Source organism: Cryptomeria japonica, chromosome 11, assembly GCF_030272615.1.
Source record: "Cryptomeria japonica chromosome 11, Sugi_1.0, whole genome shotgun sequence".
Classification (NCBI taxonomy): domain Eukaryota; kingdom Viridiplantae; phylum Streptophyta; class Pinopsida; order Cupressales; family Cupressaceae; genus Cryptomeria; species Cryptomeria japonica.
Window position 1 is genome coordinate 247891531 of NC_081415.1, and position 21312 is coordinate 247912842.

Below are 21312 nucleotides of genomic sequence, written 5' to 3' on the forward strand. Positions count from 1 at the left end.
TTCTCTTCATCATCATCATCTGAATCATCATCTGAATCATTCTTCCCTTCTGCTTCATCTGAAGAAGCATCTCCAAGGATATCTTTCTTCAATATTTCATAGGTTGCCTCCTGCTCTAAGAAATCAAGCTCTGGCTTGGAAACATCCAAACCAGCTTCTTGATCAAGTTCATCTTCTAGGAAAACTTCATGTATTAACTGATCTGGATGCACAGCTAGATGACCCTCAAACTTAGCTTTGTGAATTGCAAAAAGGCCTTCAATTAAAAATTATACTCGTTTGTCAAATTCCCCCTTATGGAGAATATCTCTAAATCTTTCAAAAATCCCATAGAGACCTTTGGGTGAAAGGTCTTGCAACAAAGAACCACATTCTTTCATGAACCCAACAACAACCTCTACACTATCATTTGTGGGGTTCTCTAGTAAAAGGGTGAGAAGTTCCAAGGCAATGATCCCATGTGCAACTTGTTGATTCACTAAATGAGCTATGAATTTGGTTGTTGCTATCAACATGTGCTTGTCATTGCATCTGTATGCCCTCTTAAGCTGTAAAATAATTCTTCACAAAGCAGATTGCCAACTTTAGGAAATTTTGTATTGACCACAACAACCAACGCAACGAAAACATCTGTAAATCCAGGGGATGCCATTTGGGATTTCATACAAGACCTACAAAATAGACACCTCCCATGGATGAGATTCTCTACAAACAACCCTGGAATGATGTTCTTGATGTTAGATGCATTTACCTTGTTTACTAACCCATTGATACACTTTCGAAGGGCATCCCATGTCATGCATTGGTATTCCACACTGCTCTTGTCTTCCACATCTTTCATCATTTGAGCCAACTTAAATGGGGGAATGTAAACACCCCCACTTCTTCCAACACCCTTCTCAGCTCCTCTTACAACACCTTCACCATTCCCATTCTGAGATGGAGTAGACACAACACCAGAAGTTTTCACTTCCACTGCCTCTCTATCCCTCTTGTTTCTAGAAGCCCCTTTACCACTTAATTCGTGCTTATTTATGTACATAAACCCATCAAGAAGCATGAGTTTTTTCATATAAGATCACCCAAATATTTTACAGTTATTTTTCATCAAGATTCCATCAGGAGCTAGAAGATCTTGCTTCCATACTTTAATTATGTTTTCTCAAAGGAAAATCCTAAAAAATACATGCATTGCAAACAACTTTTTACACCTTTGTTGGTTGTGGTGGCATCACAGAGAGTTTACATCAATAAATGAAGAACATGCCATCGCTTTTAATGCAGAAGTAGAAGTCTATCTCTTATTCAATATCTCTAGTGAAACCCCCATGATCTTTTGTTGGAGTAGAATTTGTTATATTCTAGAAAGGGTCTTGTCCTTTGTTGATGTGATATTCATCTACCTCAAGAAATAACTGTTCTTTTCTCCAACAAGAAGTGGAACTAAATAAAGATCTAGCACCGTGAAATGAATCCTCAAAAGGATTACTATAGTTAGTTTTGGTAGATAATGGTCTGGGTAAAATATTAATGTGGCTTTAGGAAACATTATGTACTAGCTTAGCATACTCTAACAACTTTGGTGCGACATGCTACATCTAATTAAGTCTCCATCGGTATCTCTATTGTGTTTATGGATTGGGATTCAATGTACTCTTTTTATACACAGATTTTACTTTCAACTGAGGAGGTTTGTATGTACTTACTTGTCTTTCGATTGTATTCCTATTTCAATAATTTCTTCTATCAACAAATCATTTGTTGTAAGTTGTACATGTGGAAGCTTGAACATGGCTTCCATGCTAGCCTTGTTGATATGTTCAACACCATCTTGTGCAACAAATCTTTAGAACTCCACTATTTCATTGAAGAGTGAGTAGTAGGGACAATCTAGGACACTTACAAAGGTTTTGCAAGAGAGATAAATAGACCTAAATATTATGGCTTAATAATGATCAATAGGTAAACAGATAAGAAACTCTCAATATCAAAATGACTTTCTCAATTGTCTTTACTAGAAATGGATAGATCTGCTAATAATGGCTTTATGACTATATGTCAACTTTAGACTCAATCCAAGAAGAGCTAGAACTAATATGTGATATCTAGATTTATGATCTCTATAATATAACAATCCCATAATTATGTTTCCACGCATCTATACCACAACACAAACATCATGCTAGTGTTCAGCCATAGCAATTGATATCCTAATTATAGAATGTGAAATATGCACATAACTATGAATAACGATTAAGAAAAACAAAGAAAGATGCTTATTGCAAACATAAATGACTAATAGACAAGAATTGAAATCATTGTAGATAGTTTTGAATATCAAATTCACTTATTTGTGTACATTTACTAACTCATGTACTTGTGGCCAACCATTTATCTCTTTCATAAATTAAACACTTATTAATAACATTAAATGGCTGAGTAATTATGTTTTAGTTGAAATTGAAAATAAAATATTTTATTTCAGGATAGTTCACACTATTCCCTATCATATTTTAGACTCTCGGTTTCGTTAGTAGTGGTTTGATGTCTTTGGAGCTGATCATTGCATTTCTTTAGTTACATTTGCCAGTGTACTCCCAGCCTGTGCCAAAATGGGAGCTTTGGAACAGGGTATGGACATCCATCAAAGCATAAAAGATAGAGGAATTTTGTTAGATGTAGTTGCAACTGCACAAAATGGATTTGTTAAGAAGGCTTTAGAAACTTTCAAGCAAATGCAATCGGCAGGTGTAAAGCCAAATTCCGCAACCATTGCTACTATCCTCTCTGCCTGTGCCAAAATGGGAGATTTGGAATAGGGTATGGACATTCATCAAAGCATAAAGGATAGAGAAATTTTATCAAATGTTGTAGTTGTAACTAACCTAGTAGACATGTATGCAAAATGTGGAAGCATAGACAAGGCATGTGAACTATTTGATAGAATGCCTGAAAGAAATATTGTCTCATGGACTGCAATGATTGCTGGATATGCACAAAATGGATTTGTCGAAAAGGCTTTAGACACTTTCAGGAAAATGAAATTGGAAGGCATAAAGCCAAATTCCACAACCTTTGCTAGCATCCTCCCTGCCTATACAAAAATGGGAGCTTTGGAACAGGATATGGACATCCATCAAAGCATAACGGATAGAGGAATTTTGTTATGTGTTGTACTTGCAAATGCCCTGCTTGACATGAATGCAAAATGTGGAAACATGGACAAGGCTCATGAATTATTTGATACGATGTCGCAGAGAGATGTGATCTCATGTGAACAATCAACACACGTGTATATGGGAGGAAGGGATTGCTGCTACAAAATTTAATGTTCACTCCTCAATCACAGTTCTATGGTTTTATGAGATTAAACTAGGACAATTAACCACCACATGTATATTTTTTGCAACATGAAATAAAAAACTAGGGCAATTTGAATCTACCTCCTACACGGGATTGCCTTCGATGTGGGTTTGATGTTCTTGGGGGTTGAAGTCACCATGGACACCTACACGGGATTGCAATTCACAAATGAATTCCCTACCTCTTTTTTTATTTTGTAATGGCCATTGTCGTCAGAATTACAATGAACTCGAGCACTTTTTTGAAAAAAAGAAAATTCTCATTGCTAATGCCTTCTTCATCGAAACCAAATGGGAAATTTCTGTCGGAATTACGACAAATGCGGGACATTGTTTGTAGCCTGCTTCTTTCTTTCTTGTTTTCAGTGCTTGTATATATTGGTTTATTATGATGATGCATTAAAAAATTGACACAAAATCAAGAATCCATATCACAAGGGAAAATGGAAGGATCCTTTAATTGACAATCCCGATAAGCATTTCTTTATAAATGACGTATCATTGGTGTTTCAAATCTTTAAAATTTTATGGTCTCCAATACTCTAATATCTGGCACTATATTGTAACCTTATTGGGAATAGAATTCAAGTATGATCTTGAGCTCTACGTATACCCTAATTTGAAATATATTATAATTGAGATATGCCAGGTTCATATATGTATTTCTTCTTTAAAGTTGTCAACTCAACCTACTTGTAGTGTCTTGGTTGACTTTGAGTAATTGATTCCATTTGACAATCTGTGTTCTCCTATTTTCTTGTACAACAGTTCAAACCAAGAACCTTATTTGATAATATTTTAGTGTCTAATGACCCTAAATATGCAAAGAAGTTAGCAGAGGAGATATGGGGCCAAAAAAAACCTATGAGTCAATCTTGTTGTTTTGAAATCCTCTCTCGTAGATACTTTAGCTGATTGTAGAGCTGGTCATTGTAGATATTTTAGTTGTGTGTAGAGTTGATCATTAGTCATTGAAATCCTCTCTTGTAGATATTTTAGATAGTTATTTGATGTCATTAAACATAGATTTTTTTTTCATCAAATACTTGATTTTGTATTTTGTAGAAATGTATGTTTATAGGCTAACATAGGATACATGGTATAATTATTCTTTAAAAGGTGCTAGCTCAAATGGAAGAGAACCTTCTTTACAAGCAATAAAATGGTGGTTTGATTCCATCGTACCCTAATATGACTAAATATATGACCAGTTGATGGTAAAATAATGAATAAATATAATACCAATTAACAACAATTAATGACTAAATAAATGACCAATTAACAACAATCAATGACTAAATTAACGACTAAATCAATGACCAAATCAATGACCAAATCAATCACTAAATAAATGTCTAGTCAACAATAATCAATGACTAAATTAACGACTAAATCAATGACTAAATAAATGACTAAATCAATGACCAAATTAATGACTAAATCAATGACCAAATTTATCAATCAAAATAACCAATAAATGACTAATATAGTTTAGTCATAAATTTGTTCGTGTGATTAATGACTGCCAATAAACTACTAATTGTCACAAGATCAAATTTATTCATTTATATGTAGTTTTTGGTAGTTTTTTAGTCACATATTACTATTTTTGTGCTAGTGTGTGGAGACCACACCAAATCTTGAAGCCATTCCCACTATCAGTTGAATGTAGAGTCCACGTCATTTATATCACAAAGGTGACCCAAGGGTTAAACATAATCTTCCACATATGCATCCCTATAAGCATAAATGTTTGTATCCACCAAGCTGACAACCAACTTTATACCAAGCCCCACCTACTTCTTCACCAAGGCTTAGCCATATTTCTACTATTTCACCTAAAATTGAAGACAAAACCCTTCCCATAGATAGATATTCCACAATCTTGAAATATGTAGCAATACAAACCCACTTCCTACCCAAAAACATTCAAATTTGAATTCAAAATCACCCATCTCAGCTACAAAATAACTAGACCAATAAAGGTAGTACACAACCAAGACCACCAACAACAAGTCATTAAATATGATGGATGAGCCTACTCTCCTCAAGTAGGAGTCTTTGAATATTATCTAGCAAGAAGCTCCCCTTAGCATCTAAGATGATCCAACAAGAGACTCAGAGCCTCCATAACATCAACAACTTTATTTCCTTCTTTGAATGTGTGTTTTAAAACATGTATCAAGAACTAACAATAATTTTTAAATATCTTGTATTATTATTTTAATAGAATAACAAAGCATATTACAACCAATAATTGTATTGGTAATGATTTTGGAGTCACCTTCAATTTCCGTGTTGTGAATTCCAATAGATAGGGAAATCTTCAACCACCAAAGTAAATCCATAGCCTTAGCCTAATAGCTAGTACCCACTATAATACTCCTAAGAGGACACCAAGGTTCTTTTATCTAATCTTATGACTCTAACAACAACCAACCCCTATCTAGAAACTCCACCAAAGTTGAGCTTGTGCTTCCCCCTTATGGGGGAAGCCCACTTAGTATTCGACTTCTTCAATCTCTTAGAATTATCAAATCTAGCATACAAAGGGGGAAGATTTAAATTCTTGCCCATTTTGGCATCAAAAGCTGAGGGGGAAGAAGAGGGACAAACCCAATTGCTAAACTGAAATATTATCATGGAGATGCATGGAAAAAATTTAAAACACCTCAACAGATCTTTCTTCACCCCTAGATATTCTATCATTCCTCTCCTTCCAAATACCCAATGAGAGGTTATGAGTTATTTGTCTTCCGAACTCCTCAATGAATGGTAGAAAGGAAGGGATTATCTAATCAAGGACCAGTGCTTGGGGACCATAGTTCATGACCCAAGCCAACTTCAATTTTTTAAGAACATTACCCCACAAGTTAAAGAAAAATTGACAGTGAAAAAGAATGTGGGGAATGGATTCATTTTCAAGCTTAAATAAAACACATTTATTTGGGAATTGAAAACCCCTTTTGATAAGGTTATCTTTTGTGATTATATTATTATGCATCATCGCTCACTAGAAAAAGTTGACTTTTGGAATAAGATGGGGTATCTAGACTTTCCTCCAAAGATCCCTGACAGTACCTTCTTTCAATAGAAAATAGTAGACCGATTTGATGGAGAAATTGCCTTCAGGATTTTTGGACCAGACAAACTTATCTTTTTCATTGAAGATTGGGATTTTGACTCGCTATAATAGTTGCCATAACTAGGCAACCAAATGGATAAGGTGAGGTTAGGTTTGACAACACTGTGTTATGTCTAACCAAGACCTATCTAGTGAAATTTAGTCCAACACATAGGTACCAATAAAAGGCCAAATCAATTTCTTTAATAACCTTGAAATTAGGGTGAGATGACAAAGGTTCAATCTCCAACAAATTATCTTTCCAAAACCTATTATTTCAACCATTTTCAATTTCCCACCTCAGTTAGTTAGAGACTAGCCCTTTTGATGTTGTAAGTAAAATATACATGTAGCAAACAATTTTTTATATCACCTCTACAAATTCTAAATCTTGAAATTGTTCAATTTATTTTTCTTATAATTATAATTTTGGAGTTGAAAATGCATTATATATTCTATACATAATTTTAGTTGTATTTGCATGTTTTTTTTATTATAATTTTTAATTTATAAGAATCAATCTTGATTAGGGAATCATTTCAAACATAAATGCTTATATTGTGTATTGAGAGACATTACATAGGAATCTTAAAAATGTTTGTACCTTGGAGAGGTACTCGCTTAAAATATTCTAGAGAGATCAAGCATACCCTAACTAGGCAACCCTCAACACTATAGAATAGATTATGGATCTCTAAGTTATTTTGTTTCCTTTTCCTCATGTATCAAGATCATTGTATCAATATAAATGTAATAAAGATGTGTGTATATTGTTACTCTATAGTGTATCGTATGATAAAGTTTAGTAAAAGTGGTTTTAAATAAATAAATAAATTTTTTTTGTTTCAAATTTTCATGTTCATTTGCAAATGTGAGCATGACATTAATTTCTTTCAAGAAACTAATACTTTTGTAGATGATATCACCTCTCTTTCCTCAAATGTTTGGAAGAGGGGTTAATTGCAATGTATTGGTGTGTCCCGTTTAGCTAGAGGATTGGCTTGTGTTAAGTGCTATTTTGAGGCTTAGATTTTATTGAATAGTCTATATTATTTATTAATGGTGAATTTTTTCTTTTTGTTTGTGAATCCTTTTGTCTTCACAAATATTTATGCTCCCAAATATTTTCAAGTTAAGGCTATAATCTAGTCTCATATTAAATTTTCTCTTTCTTTTGTTTTTCTCTTTGTTGGAAATGTGAATGCTACTCTTGGGCATAATGAGAATCATTGTAGATTGAATTAAGTTTTTTTCAATGATAATTTATCTTTTCTTAGATCGGTCTATATAGAATCCAAGGTCTTTACTTGTACTAATACAAGATGTGGGACTGACTCAATTTTAGAGGCTTGATAGATTTTTAGTTTAGATTTCTAGATATATTCTTGTTTTTCTATTAGATTAGCAGGGAGATGGACCTGACTGAAAAGAGACATACAAAGTTACAACATAAACCAAACACCAACTGTGAAACAACTAGCAGAAAGAAACCAATACTAATAAAAAATGATCAAAATTTTTCTTGCCCCTGAAACTATTTCTACGGATGCTAGTATCATAGATATATTCTAGTTGAATATCTAGGTAAATGGACTTTTGAGAATGTTGATAAGTATATTGTCATGGACTAAGTGTCCTTAATCTTGACTAAATTCAAACTATATCTTGGATTGCTATATCATGATCAAGCTTAATTTCTTAATTTTAACTCTTATTGGGAGTTTATCACATGTTTAATCATAGAATGTTTTGTTTTATAAAGTTGGTAATACTTTATAAGACCATTTTAATTTTTTCTTCTTTTAACTTTGCTGATGGCTATGACTATCTCAAAATCTCCATGCCAGAAAGAGATGTATTTTATCATTATAATATTATATTCTGTTTAAAACAAAAGAAAGTTAAAAAACACATAAAATAAAACTAATATTTCAATAAAAATAAACGATATTTCTTGACTATCTAAAATAAATCTATGTATAAAGACGTTGGCCGTAATTAGACAGCATACTATATGGGAAATGCATTTTTCAGTCTTTTAATCTCGTGAGCAATTATAGAGACGACGGTTAAAAACGAAAGAAAAGCTAAACGAGTATAAAAATATAATTGATTGAAAGGGTGACGATACTATCGATACAAAAACTTGTGGCTTTTGCGGATTTGTACGTCCTTCAATCTCGTAAAACTGGAGAGATTTTATTTCTAACAAAATGTTCCATGACATATGCGCAGGCCTGTCAGCAGGCGACAGTAATGCTGTTCTCGGTTTTATAAGAGAGATTTTTATTTCCTTCCTAGATGATGAGAATTTTATGTGTTTCTTCTGTGTCAACAACTGCTTTGCCATTGAGCATTTCATTGTCTCCGTATATTCCTCTCGTTTTCAGGTAGAAAGAAAGAGGTTAAATTGCCAGTTGCCAGCGGAGTTGGCAATGAAAACATAGACGATGAGAATGAGCAGGCTGCAGGACAATCATATCAATGTGCTATTTAATGACGTTGCATTAAACAAGCATGTCAAACTCAACTAAGCCATCTTCTATTATTCGTTTTGGCCAAAAGCAAGGCAAGAAGGAAAAATGGCAGTGAAAATGGGTAGCGCCAAATTGGTGGTGATAGTGTTAATGGCAGTAATAATAATGGCGAATATTAGCGTGGCTTCAGCACAAGGAGGACCATGCTTTAAATACCTGTGCACAAACGATGGGGGTTGTACAGGATACGCAGGCAGCCCTAAGTGCTGCAAAATCGGTGACTGTGGCAGCGGAATTGGATTTTGCGACGCTTCATGCTAATTTACCAACTGCTCTTACTTCTTTCTCGTCTCATGAAATAATCCAGCTTAGTTTGCTGTGTGTCGTTTGTGTTTTCGTGTTTGAGCAGGATGCTGACAATCCTCTCCCCTTACTTTACCTCATTGTTAATAAGGTTTAGTTTGATGTTTCTACTTTTCAACAAGTTAAAATTGATCTTGTAAAGTGTCTTATTGTGGAGTGCTTTGTACCTGTTGTCGCTGTAGCTGCTCCACCAACATGATATATTATCCATGTAATGTAAAGTGCATTGTAACTCATGAGGTGGTAGCTGAGCTATCAATTTCAATAAATAATTTATTCAGTGTGTGATCTATTCAGTTAAAGATGTGATGTTCTTAGAAGTTTTACACATTCGAATATTTACATATAAAAGTGAATACCTAGATTCCATATGGATTAAGCTTTGATGACGATGGTGACTTAAACCAGAGAGGAGTACATTGTAATGAAATAATTGAAATATGTTAATTCTTATCTCCTTTGAATCATTTAAAAAAATTATTCAGAAGAATAATTTGGCTTAGGCAACACAAGGGTATTGGTCATAGATTTCTTGATTTTCTTCAAAGTTTTCTTTAGATTCTAGAATTCATTTAGTTTTGACATCTTTCTTCATGTCATTCAAAAGAATGTACAAAAATATCTAAATCTATTCATAAATGTATTTGGTAAGATTAATTTTTTTAATGAATGATTTGAGCTATTCTTTTGTTGTTTCATAAAGATTGCTTCAAAATAGACTGTATTGTTATGTTGATTGAAATACACTCTCTTGAATTAATTGCCTAAAATATTTCCTTCAATTATTTTAAAAATGTACTTTCTATTGAAATAAATGCATGGTTCCTTATGCCTTAGGAGGATTTTGTGTAAGATTTCCAACATAAAAAAACCTATACTTGGACAGCACAATGATGTTATCCACTTAGATGATGATGTATTTTTTGATTAATATATTGAAAGTAATGCCATGGATCCTTGGAAAGTTGCACCTACATTGATTAGGCCAAAAGACTTTCACCTATATGCAAATGTTAAACAATGACATCACACTGGAATCCTTGATGGAAGGTGTCGTTCATTTTTATACCCTAAAAAATTATATTTGAAATTACAATGGCAATCTTTCTTGATTAATATATGAACACCTTGCTGCAAGGTGTTAGAAACTAAGGATCTTACATACCTACTTTGGATTGGAAAGTAATTATGGGAGCTCATGAAAGAGGAAATGTGAAAATAATGATCCCTCTGCTCAGGGTGTAAGAAATGCCTATTTATCACTCAAAGTTTTACTATTATCTTTGAATTATTTACTCATTTAATTTTATGCTAACTTATAGATAGTTTCTATATTTGTTCATTTCTCATTTTATAAATATGATTGTCCTTACTCTCCCATTCGATCCAAGTAATTACAATCATGATTAAATTCAGCATTAAAAAAAATCTTTGTTACTAATTCTTTTTGCATGCAACATATTTATGATTGTCAAATCTCTAGGGAATTTTCTTTCCCACATCTAATACCCAAATCTTAGCTACAAATATGGTGTCTATTTTAATCAAGTTTATTTAATATTTTTTGGTTAGCTTAAAGGGTCATGGATTTATTTTTCTAGTCTCTTATTTTCATAAAAAAATATTTGACTTAGAATAACAACACAAATTATGGTTCCTAATTTTCGTTACTCTAGTCCTTATAAGAATGCCCCCTTGACTCCATTCCTACACCCCAAATAAATATGGTACTTACTATTTCTTCTTTGCACTTTTTGATATATTCTTTCTCACGTTTTCAAACCGCCTTAGCCATAGAGTTTCACTTACTAATTTAATTGATCATAGGGAAATAAGAACCCTAACTATCTTTGAAGCACTAATTTACTATTAACTTTATTTTCTATTTATCTTCACTTATATAGGAAAGAAAAATGGAGTTGGTCACTTGTAGAGAAAAACAAGGTTATAGACTAATGTACATATGTGGGTTAGTGTGTATCATTATATTTGTGCTAGAATATATAGGGACAATGTTTTTTATTAGGGGAAAATAAGGTTTTGAGGGGACCCAAAACCCCTTACATTGGGTTTTGAAGGAATCAAAACCCTTTGGAATTAAATAGGAATCAAGAACCCAAAAGAAGATCAATGCAAAAAATGTAAAAAACTACTAACAACGACCAACTATTAACCAAACATCAGTAGGGTAGCATAGAGAAAGAATAGCCACCCACCAAGCCTAAGAAATCAAACTAGAAACCTAGGAAACTTTTGCATTAAGCATCAAAGGTTTCCAATGAGTAAGAAACTTCAAGGAGTAGGCCAGATCTATAAGGCAATGGTTTAATCAAAGTGCCCTTAACCTTTAGAATGGGTTTTATCATGGCTCCCAAAACCATTAGGTTAAAATTAGCAAAGACTATGTAGCTGAAAGCTACCTCCCAACCAACCAAGCCCCTCTCCACCTAAATATAAAAGCAGAGAGTTTTTTAGTGGTGAATCTTCACCAATTGGTGAATTCTATGTGAATGGTCTTGGGCAACATCATGGTCAAATTACCCAGAATTTTGGGGTTAACGACACACTATAGAATCTGGCTTCGCAATTGACCACACATTGTCGACATGCATGCCCATAATATTCTCTTGGAATCACTTGGACATAGGTATTAGATCACCTCTATTATTCGCCAGCAATATAAAAATGACCACATACCCAGGACCTAATTCGCCAATGGTAAATTAAATGTTCATTGCATGCGTCGGCCAAATTTGCCAATATCAATTAAAAATTATAAGCATTCGAGGACCCATTTCACCCCGCTTAAATTAAATGTTCATTGCACGCCCACGCAATTCACCAAAAATGCAATGAAATTAAATGTCTATTGGCAAATGTGACGCCTGAGCCCCACGCAATTCGCCAAAAATGCAATCATGGATTGCTATAAATACACTCTTTCTTACAATTTGTTTGCATCTGATTAGTAAATTGGGATCTCTCAAGTCTCGATTTGCATTCCGCAAATTGAGTTGGAAAGTCAAAGTTCATTCATAATGTAGAGCGAGGCAGAGGGCTAGAGTTACAATCCTGCAACACAGGCCCAGGCATTCCTGATTCCTGATTCATAGAATTGATAAGGCATAGAGGTGAGTAATTATTTCTTGATACTTGATAGTATTAGTTTTAACTTTTAATTCATAGTGAGAGGTCAAGACTCAAGATGTCACCATCAAACATAGGTGAGACTCCTCAGGGTGGTGAAGGGATTGAGATGTCACACAAGGGTGAGACTGAGACTCCTCAGGGTGGTGAACGGATTGGGATGTCAGACAAGGGTAGGACTCCCTAGGGTGGTGAAATTGAAGGGATTAAGAGGCCATCAAAATGCCCAAAACCTAAACTTAAAGATACTACCATAAAGTCTTTCTTTTGAATTGGCAAAGTTTCTGGTCCATCAACTTCTATAGTTGCAAAATCCATTCACAGTAGCTCACCACCACCACAAGGTGGGATTGTCATTGAGTTAAATGCATCAAATGAGGATGATAATACTGACACGACAGAAGATGTTGTAAGGGATACACACAATGAGATAATTCACTCGGATGCAAATGCTATTATTGAAGATGAACATTGGTAGGAAGAAAAGAAAAAGGAAAGTAAAACTAGGGCAAGAGTGGGAGATAAAAAGGAGTTTTAAGATTGATTGGGTACCAAAGTACCCATTCATTAAACTGGTCCCAAACAATGATGAACAACGAACATAGTGCAGGTGTAAGATTTGTAGCTAGAAAGCTAAAAGAGAGAAGAAGATGCAGCTAAAGCTTGACACCATAGAAAAGCATATTGGTAAGGCTTATGAAAAATAGATTATAGATGGAAAGGAAACAGAAGTAGTAAGATGGAAATCAAAGGAAGAATGTTTTCATGTTAAGTATGTCATGGAATATGAAGAGCATAACCACAAAACGACACTGATTGGTAATAGTGTATTTGGAAATACAATCAAGGTTGGGCTTGAACATGCAGCAAAAGATGCAAACCTGGCAAAGACTATTCAGATGAGTGTTGTTTTTCATATTATGTCGAGAGGGCGTCCTATGAAAGATTTCCCAGAATTTAGTAATTTATTATCTTTTTTGAATGTTCCTCACTATCCTATGTCACATTGGTCAATAAACACTGGATGGGAAATGGAAAACTATCTCGCTAAGGTGGAAAAGAAAAATTTACAAGAGAGTGTAAAAGAGTCAAATTTCATTTCATTATCCATAGATGAAGTTACTGTGGTAGATAACACTGCTTGTGTTTGTATGCATGTGTACACCGTAAAAGAACATGTCCGCCGAGCTCATCTACTCTGTGTTAGAAAAATGAGGGGCAATTCAACAATAGAAAATTTATATTTGGAAGTTAAGAAAGCTTTAAATGAAATTTCTGGTATGGATGACTTGACAATTGCATGAAGTTAGTGTGTGTTGGAGTTGATGGAGTTGCAGTAATGCAAGGTCAAAGGACCAGTCTTTGTACAAGATTACAAACTAGTACTACACCATACATGGTTGGCATTCTGTGCATGGCCCATCGAATGAATTTAGAATATTGAATTGTAAGAAATTTCCCTATAATGTCAAAATTTAAAGATCTGGTCCACGAGCTCCACTCATACTTCTGCCAAAGTCCTAAATGTTTTGCAAAATTTTAGATTTTTGCTAAGGGATTAACAAGAGGAAACAAGCTTCTCAGGGATGTTGAGACCAGATGGATCTCCTTGAATGGACCAATGGAACGAGTTCTAACAGAATATCAATCCTTGATCGAAGTAATGTATGAGCAACACCTCATAGTAGACATAGCTTCTGATCTCTTACATAAGTTAAGTTAAAAAGGAAGATTTTGAAAGGATTGTTAAATCTGTTAATGATAATTTGAAGTCTATTGCATATGAACTTTCAACTGAGATTTGTGAAAGATTCCCTCAAGAATAAATACTTGAAGCCATGGGTTGTGTGTATCCTCAATTTTGGTATTGAATTAGAGATAATCCAAATAACACAAAGATGTATCATAAAAAACTACAGGAATTGATATTGACATTTTCAAAAGATGCATATTTCAATGAACAACCAATAGAAGGAATTTTAAATTTAGATCATCTTAGAAAACAATGTAAACAGTTTGCATTGGTTGTGAAATAACAGTTGGTTAACTTGGAGAATCCATTTGAACTTGGATCAATCACAAGGCTTTGGAAAAGGATAGATCAAAGTGAAGCATTGTGTATTGCAATACCAAAATATTTGAAACTTGTTGATTTATGTCAAACAATGATATTGGGGTCAGTGGAAGATGAGAGAGTTTTCAGTGCATTGGGGCTTTTGAAATCAAAGATTAGAAATAAAATAGACAAGAATTTGGAAACTTGCTTGAGGTTATTTGTAGCCTAGTATAATGTTAGAGATTTTCTATATGATAGGGCACTGGAAATCTAGAATTCCATGAATGACAAATGAGGGGTGTGCAACACTTTAAAAGATGGTGGTGCTACTGCTAGTGCTAGGGCCGAGACAAATGAATACGATGGATCGCAGACTCAGAGTCAAAATGAAGACAAAGACATTTTTGAATACCTGACTCAGAATGAAGATGAACTTGTTAGTACTAGTCAATTTCTGGATCTTGAGTCCATTTGGGATATAGAAGCCTCAGAGTGAGTCACTCAAGTGAATTAGCAGTCAGTTTATAGGTATTTATAATTATACTACAGTTCTTGAGACATATTACAATTTCAATTTGCAAAATTGCAATACTATAGTTGTCATTGATGATTTTTGATATTGTATTCCTTGAATTTGTCAATCAAAACAGATACTTATTTCATATTTTTAATTGTGAATTTGAATAATTAGTAAACAATTGAATTATTAGTAAATTGGTATTTGGTTCCACACTATGTTGAACATAAAATGCAACAATTTGTGTCACAAGATCCATAAAATTATTAGTATTGCATAACTGTTACTCCTATAACCTTTCTACTATTCTATATTAAATGCTTAACATGATGTTCATGGCGATTAGGGTTTTGTGTTTGTTTTTTGTCTTAGTTGGCTAGTAAACCAAAGTTGTCGTGCATTGAAAATTTGAGTTGTCCTCTCTTTATTTGTCCATGTCAAAGTCAAGTGTAGTGAAATGGTTGGTCAGACATGTTTAATGTTTCATCTCTAACTCGCAGATAAATCTCATGTTTAACAATTTAAGTGGCGACTTAGTGAGTGTTGGTTTGGGTTTAAATCATGAGGTCTCTAGTTTTTTGAGTGTTAGCATTTTATGTTAGCGAGCTAGAGATTGTTAATTAAATTGCTTTGGTCGTGAGGTCTCAAATTGGTTTGATGCTATGCATTATAGCTGTGAGAGTTAGCGAGTAACTACTAAGTCATTAATGGTCTGTGTGCCATTGCTCGCACCTGTTTATGATGGTAAATTAACATAAAACATCAATTTTTGTTGGTACTTGTTGATTCACTATGATCAAGAGATAAAAAGTTCTACGATTTTATGGTTATCGCTAGCTCATAGGTCCTTTATCATGAAGTGAGTTTAAGTCATGAGCTTGCGAATATTGGGAGATTTTAGTTGTCACTAGCTCTCAAGATGTTTTGCACTTGACCATTTTATGTTCCGAGGTTGCGACTGGGTGTGATTTTATGTTATCGCAAGGTCGTGAGGTGTTTGTGGTTAAGTCCTTTTAATTTGCGATCATGCGATGTGGTTGGTATCATAGCTTGGTTTTGTCGCTTGCTCACAGGTTTTGAAGTTGTTTAGCATTTTAAGTTGCGATCTGGTGAAATGCAAGTTTTGGTTTGATTTTGTGGTCATCGCATGCTCGTGGGTTTGTAAGTCTTAAGTCAAAAAGTGTTGTGAGCATGCGATGGCAGTTAAGTGCCTTGTTGTCGTGGGATCACAAGGGTTTAAGTCAAGTTAAGTTTCTAGTTGTGAGCTTGTGATGAAATAAGTTATTTTGTTAGATTCGCAATGGTCGTCAGCTCGTAGGTAAAGAAAGAAAATTACAAATGTTGTTGTGAGGTTGTGACTGAAGGGCTTGATGAAGATCAACGGCTATCGCTCACTCGTGAGATTCTTTGATGATTCATAAAAGGGGTCGCGAGCTTGCGATTAAGAGGATTTGGTAGCATTGTCGCTAACTTGCTGGTTCCTTTCCAAATTGTTATAACTAGTTGCGAGTGTGCGATTAAAGATGGGGATTGACACATGGACTTGTTTGCCAGGTTCTGTAATAGTTTTGAATGGCAATCGCCAATCAAATGCTACAGTAGCTATTGCTAGTTAATGCAAGTGTTGCAATTAATATTAATGAGACTTGAGAGAAGTGACGGTGCCCAAATACCATAAATTGCATGATGAAGCCGAGATTTTGACATTTGTATAATTGCATTAATACCACACTAGCTAGTTCATGCAAGTGTGGCAAATGGCAATTAATGAGACTCGAGAGAAGTGACAGTGCCCAAATACCATTTTATGTTGTGAGGTTGTGACTGGGTGTGATTTTATGTTATCGCAAGGTCGCGAGGTGTTCGCGGTTAAGTCATTTTAATTTGCGGTCATGTGATGTGGTTGGTATCACAACTTAGTTAGTTTCATCGCTTTCTCACAGGTTTTGAAGTTGTTTAGCATTTTAAGTTGTGATCTGGCGACAGGTAAGTTTTGGTCTGATTTTGCGGTCATCACATGCTCGCGGGTTTGTAAGTCTTAAGTCAAAAAGTGTTGCGAGCATGTGACAGTGGTTAAGTGTCTTGTTGTCGCGGGATCGCAAGGGTTTAAGTCAAGTTAAGTTTCGAGTTGCGAGCTTGCAATGAAATAAGTTGTTTTGTTAGATTTGCAATGGTCGCTAGCTCGTAGGTAAAGAAAGAATATTACAAATGTTGTTGCGAGGTTGCGATTGAAGGGCTTGATGAAGATCAACGGTTGTCGCTCACTCGTGAGATTCTTTGAGGATTCATAAAAGGGGTTGAGAGCTTGCGATTAAGAGGATTTGGTAGCATTGTCACTAACTCACTAACACGTGCACTTGTTTGCCAGGTTCTATAAAGGTTTTGAATGGCAATTGCCAATCAAATAGAAGGACATGAATTCAAATTTAGCTCGAGTACTTCATCTTTGAAGTTTGAAATTTGAATTAATGCCACAATAGCTAGTTCATGCAAGTGTGGTAATTAATGATACTTGAGACTTGAGAGAAGTGATGGTTCCCAAATAACATAAATTGCATGATCGAGCCAAGATTTTGTATAATTGCATTAATTAATTCTATCTTTGAGGTAATCCAGTGAATTGAGCTCTACAACAATGTTGGAGAATTCAGAGTGTTGGGTGTGGAAAAATTTCAGAAAATTTCATTGAATACCTAGATTCCATAAGGATTAAGCTTTGATGATGATGGTAACTTATACCAGAGAGGAGTACATTGTAATTAAATAATTTAAATATGTTAATTCTTATCTCCTTTGAATCATTTAAAAAATTTATTCAGAAGAATAATTTGGGTTAGGCAAGACAAGGGTATTGGTTATAGATTTCTTGATTTTCTTCAAAGTTTTCTTTAGATTCTAGCATTCATTTAGTTTTGTCATCTTTCTTCATGTGATTCAAAAATCTTACACAAAATCCTCCTAAGACATAAGGAACCATGCATTTATTTCAATCGAAAGTACATTTTTAAAATAATTGGAAGAAATATTTTAGGCAAATAATTCAAGAGAGGGTATTTCAATCAACGTAACAAAATAGAGTCTATTTTCAAGCAGTCTTTATGAAACAACAAAAGAATAGCCCAAATCATTCATTAAAAAAATTAATCTTATCAAATACATTTATGAATAGATTTACAGATTTTTTTACATTCTTTTGAATGACATGAAGAAAGATGTCAAAACTAAATGAATTCTAGAATCTAAAAAAAAATTTGAAGAAAATCAAGAAATCTATAACCAATACCCTTGTCTTGCCTAAGCTAAATTATGTTTTTGAATATATTTTTTAAATGATTCAAAGGAGATAAGAATTAACATATTTCATTTATTTAATTACAATGTACTCCTCTCTGGTATAAGTCACCATCATCATCAAAGCTTAATCCATATGGAATCTAGGTATCCACTTGTATATGTAAATATTCGAATGTGTAAAACTTCTAAGAACATCACATCTTTAACTGAATAAATCAGACACTATATAAATTATTTAGTCAAATTGATAGCCCAGCTACCACCTCATGAGTTACAATGCACTTTACATTACATGGATAATATATCATGTTGGTGGAGCAGCTACAGCGACAACAGCTACAAAGCACTCCACAATAAGACACTTTACAAGATCAATTTTAAGTTGTTGAAAAGTAGAAACATCAAACTAAATCTTATTAACAATGGGGTAGACTAAGGGGAGAGGATTGTCAGCATCCTGCTCAAACACGAAAACACAAACGACACACAGCAAACTAAGCTGGATTATTTCATGAGACGAGAAAAGAAGTAAGAGCAGTTGGTAAATTAGCATGAAGCGTCGCAAAATCCAATTCCGCTGCCACAGTCACCGATTTTGCAGCACTTAGGGCTGCCTGCGTATCCTGTACAACCCCCATCGTTTGTGCACAGGTTTTTAAAGCATGGTCCTCCTTGTGCTGAAGCCACGCTAATACTCACCATTATTATTACTGCCATTAACACTATCACCACCAATTTGGCGCTACCCATTTTCACTGCCATTTTTCCTTCTTGCCTTGCTTTTGGCCAAAACGAATGATAGAAGATGGCTTAGTTGAGTTTGACATGCTTGTTTGATGCAACGTCATTAAATAGCACATTGATATGATTGTCCTGCAGCCTGCTCATTCTCATCGTCTATGCTTTCATTGCCACCTCCGCTGGCAACTGGCAATTTAACCTTTTTCTTTCTACCTGAAAACGAGAGGAATATACGGAGACAATGAAATGTTCAATGGCAAAGCTGTTGTTGACACAGAAGAAACACATATAATTCTCATCATATAGGAAGGAAATAAAAATCTCTCTTATAAAACCGAGAACAGCATTACTGTCGCCTGCTGACAGGCCTGCGCATATTATAGCTTTTATGTCTCTCATGTTTTCAAGGAAACTATTTCAAAGGCCCTAAACACTTTGTTTTCATCTTGTTTTTACCTGCTAAGTGTGTTGAGTGCTAAGTCTTGGGTTTGTTTCTACCTTATCACTATGTTTTATGTGTATCTTTCCATAATGGGTTGGGACATGGTTATAATTAATCCCAATGTTCAAACCGAATTCAAAAATGACCTACGGTTTGGCATGTTTTTAATTAAGGAGGGCTATATATTTTTTATAGGGGATTAATGGGCAGGAAAAAATTATTTTAATCTAATTCACTAAATCCTAGGATGAGAAGAAGGTCACTATGGGTGGTGTTTCATTCGATGTAAATAAAGAATTCATTATTTTTGCTATGGGCCTCTCAACCAAGGAGAAGAAGTGGTAGAGGCAAAGTTATGTGCCGAACAATGAGAGTCTGGCTCAATTCTTTAGGGGAAAAGTAGAACCTATGAAGATTCAAGGGGAGTTTGCTAATTATAAACTACCTGAGCCATGGAATAAGGTGTGCTTAATGATTATAAATTTTTTACCCTAGAAAGTAGGTTTAAGGCCTGATATATTTATCATTTTCCTATATTAAATCACTTTTGTATCGATGACTTGCTCTCATTTCCTTTCTTCCTAATTATCTCCCTCAAAATCTTTGTTCTTGAGGCCTTGGAGATGGCTAGAGCTCTTGGTCAAAAACTTATTCCACTCTATCAGGGCTTAATTTTTTACCTGTATCATTTCCACCTTTCTCTAATGCCCCCTTGAACAACTATTATCAAAGGAGAATGAAGCCCCAAAATATATCTAGACCCTTCTAGATACTATTCTTATTACCCAAGCGTGAAAAAAAGAAACATTTGAAGTTACACCTCTCTGCCAAAATTTATTGACATCTTGGCTCCCCTGTGACTCCTAATCTTCCCTCTATGACAATTAATCAATAATCCACCTCCCCTAGGGTTGATAAGATGAGGAAGGCACAAGGACTCCCTCCTCCTACTAAAAAACAAAGGCCAATAGTGGGTTTGAAATGGAGGTTGGGGAGGTTTTTAGTAAAAGTGTTAGTTCCTATTGTAGGCATTCTAAAAGATTGGTGGGACGCTTGAAGTGTATTGCTCTAGAGAAGAATTTGGTAGGGTATGGCATAGATTTTGAGGAGGAGGACTCTTTTGAGAATTTATAGGAAAAGTGTGTTGAAGAGATTAAAGATGACACATGAAAAGCTAATAGCTCAACTAAATTTACCAACGAGGGTTTAATAGACTAGAGTCACAAGAATGAACCCTTGGACCTTACCCAAGACATGATGTCGAGGGAGGTGGAGAACAAAGGAGATAGTGTAAGTAATTGTGCCACATGTAGGTCTATGGTAGAGGATTTGGATGCAATAAAAAAATGTGATGAAGCTAGAACAAAAGATGGCGAGTATCTCCAGATTTAGCCTACATGTGACGCATAGTTTGGCCACCTTAATGTGCTCGATGTAGAAGAAGATTCTTGGAAAGGATGTAAAAAATGAAGGAAACTACAAGGAATGGTTCAAGTTACTTACTAAAGACTGGAGCAATGTGCTCAAGTAGTCTATTGAAGCTATTCATTTGTGGTCTCTTTTTGGTCTCAAGATAGTTCTAGAACTCTAGTTCATTTTATATATGCTACTAAGACTCTTTAATCTTTTTAGTTACTATTAGTTTTTCTTGTTAGTATATTTCTAAAGTGTTGTTTCTGCTAATATTTCCAATGGGTTGTTAGTGTAAAACAACCAACACCCTTTTTTTTCTTCTTGTTAATAGATAAAACAACTAGAATTTTTATTTAATTAATAAGGCAAATTTTAT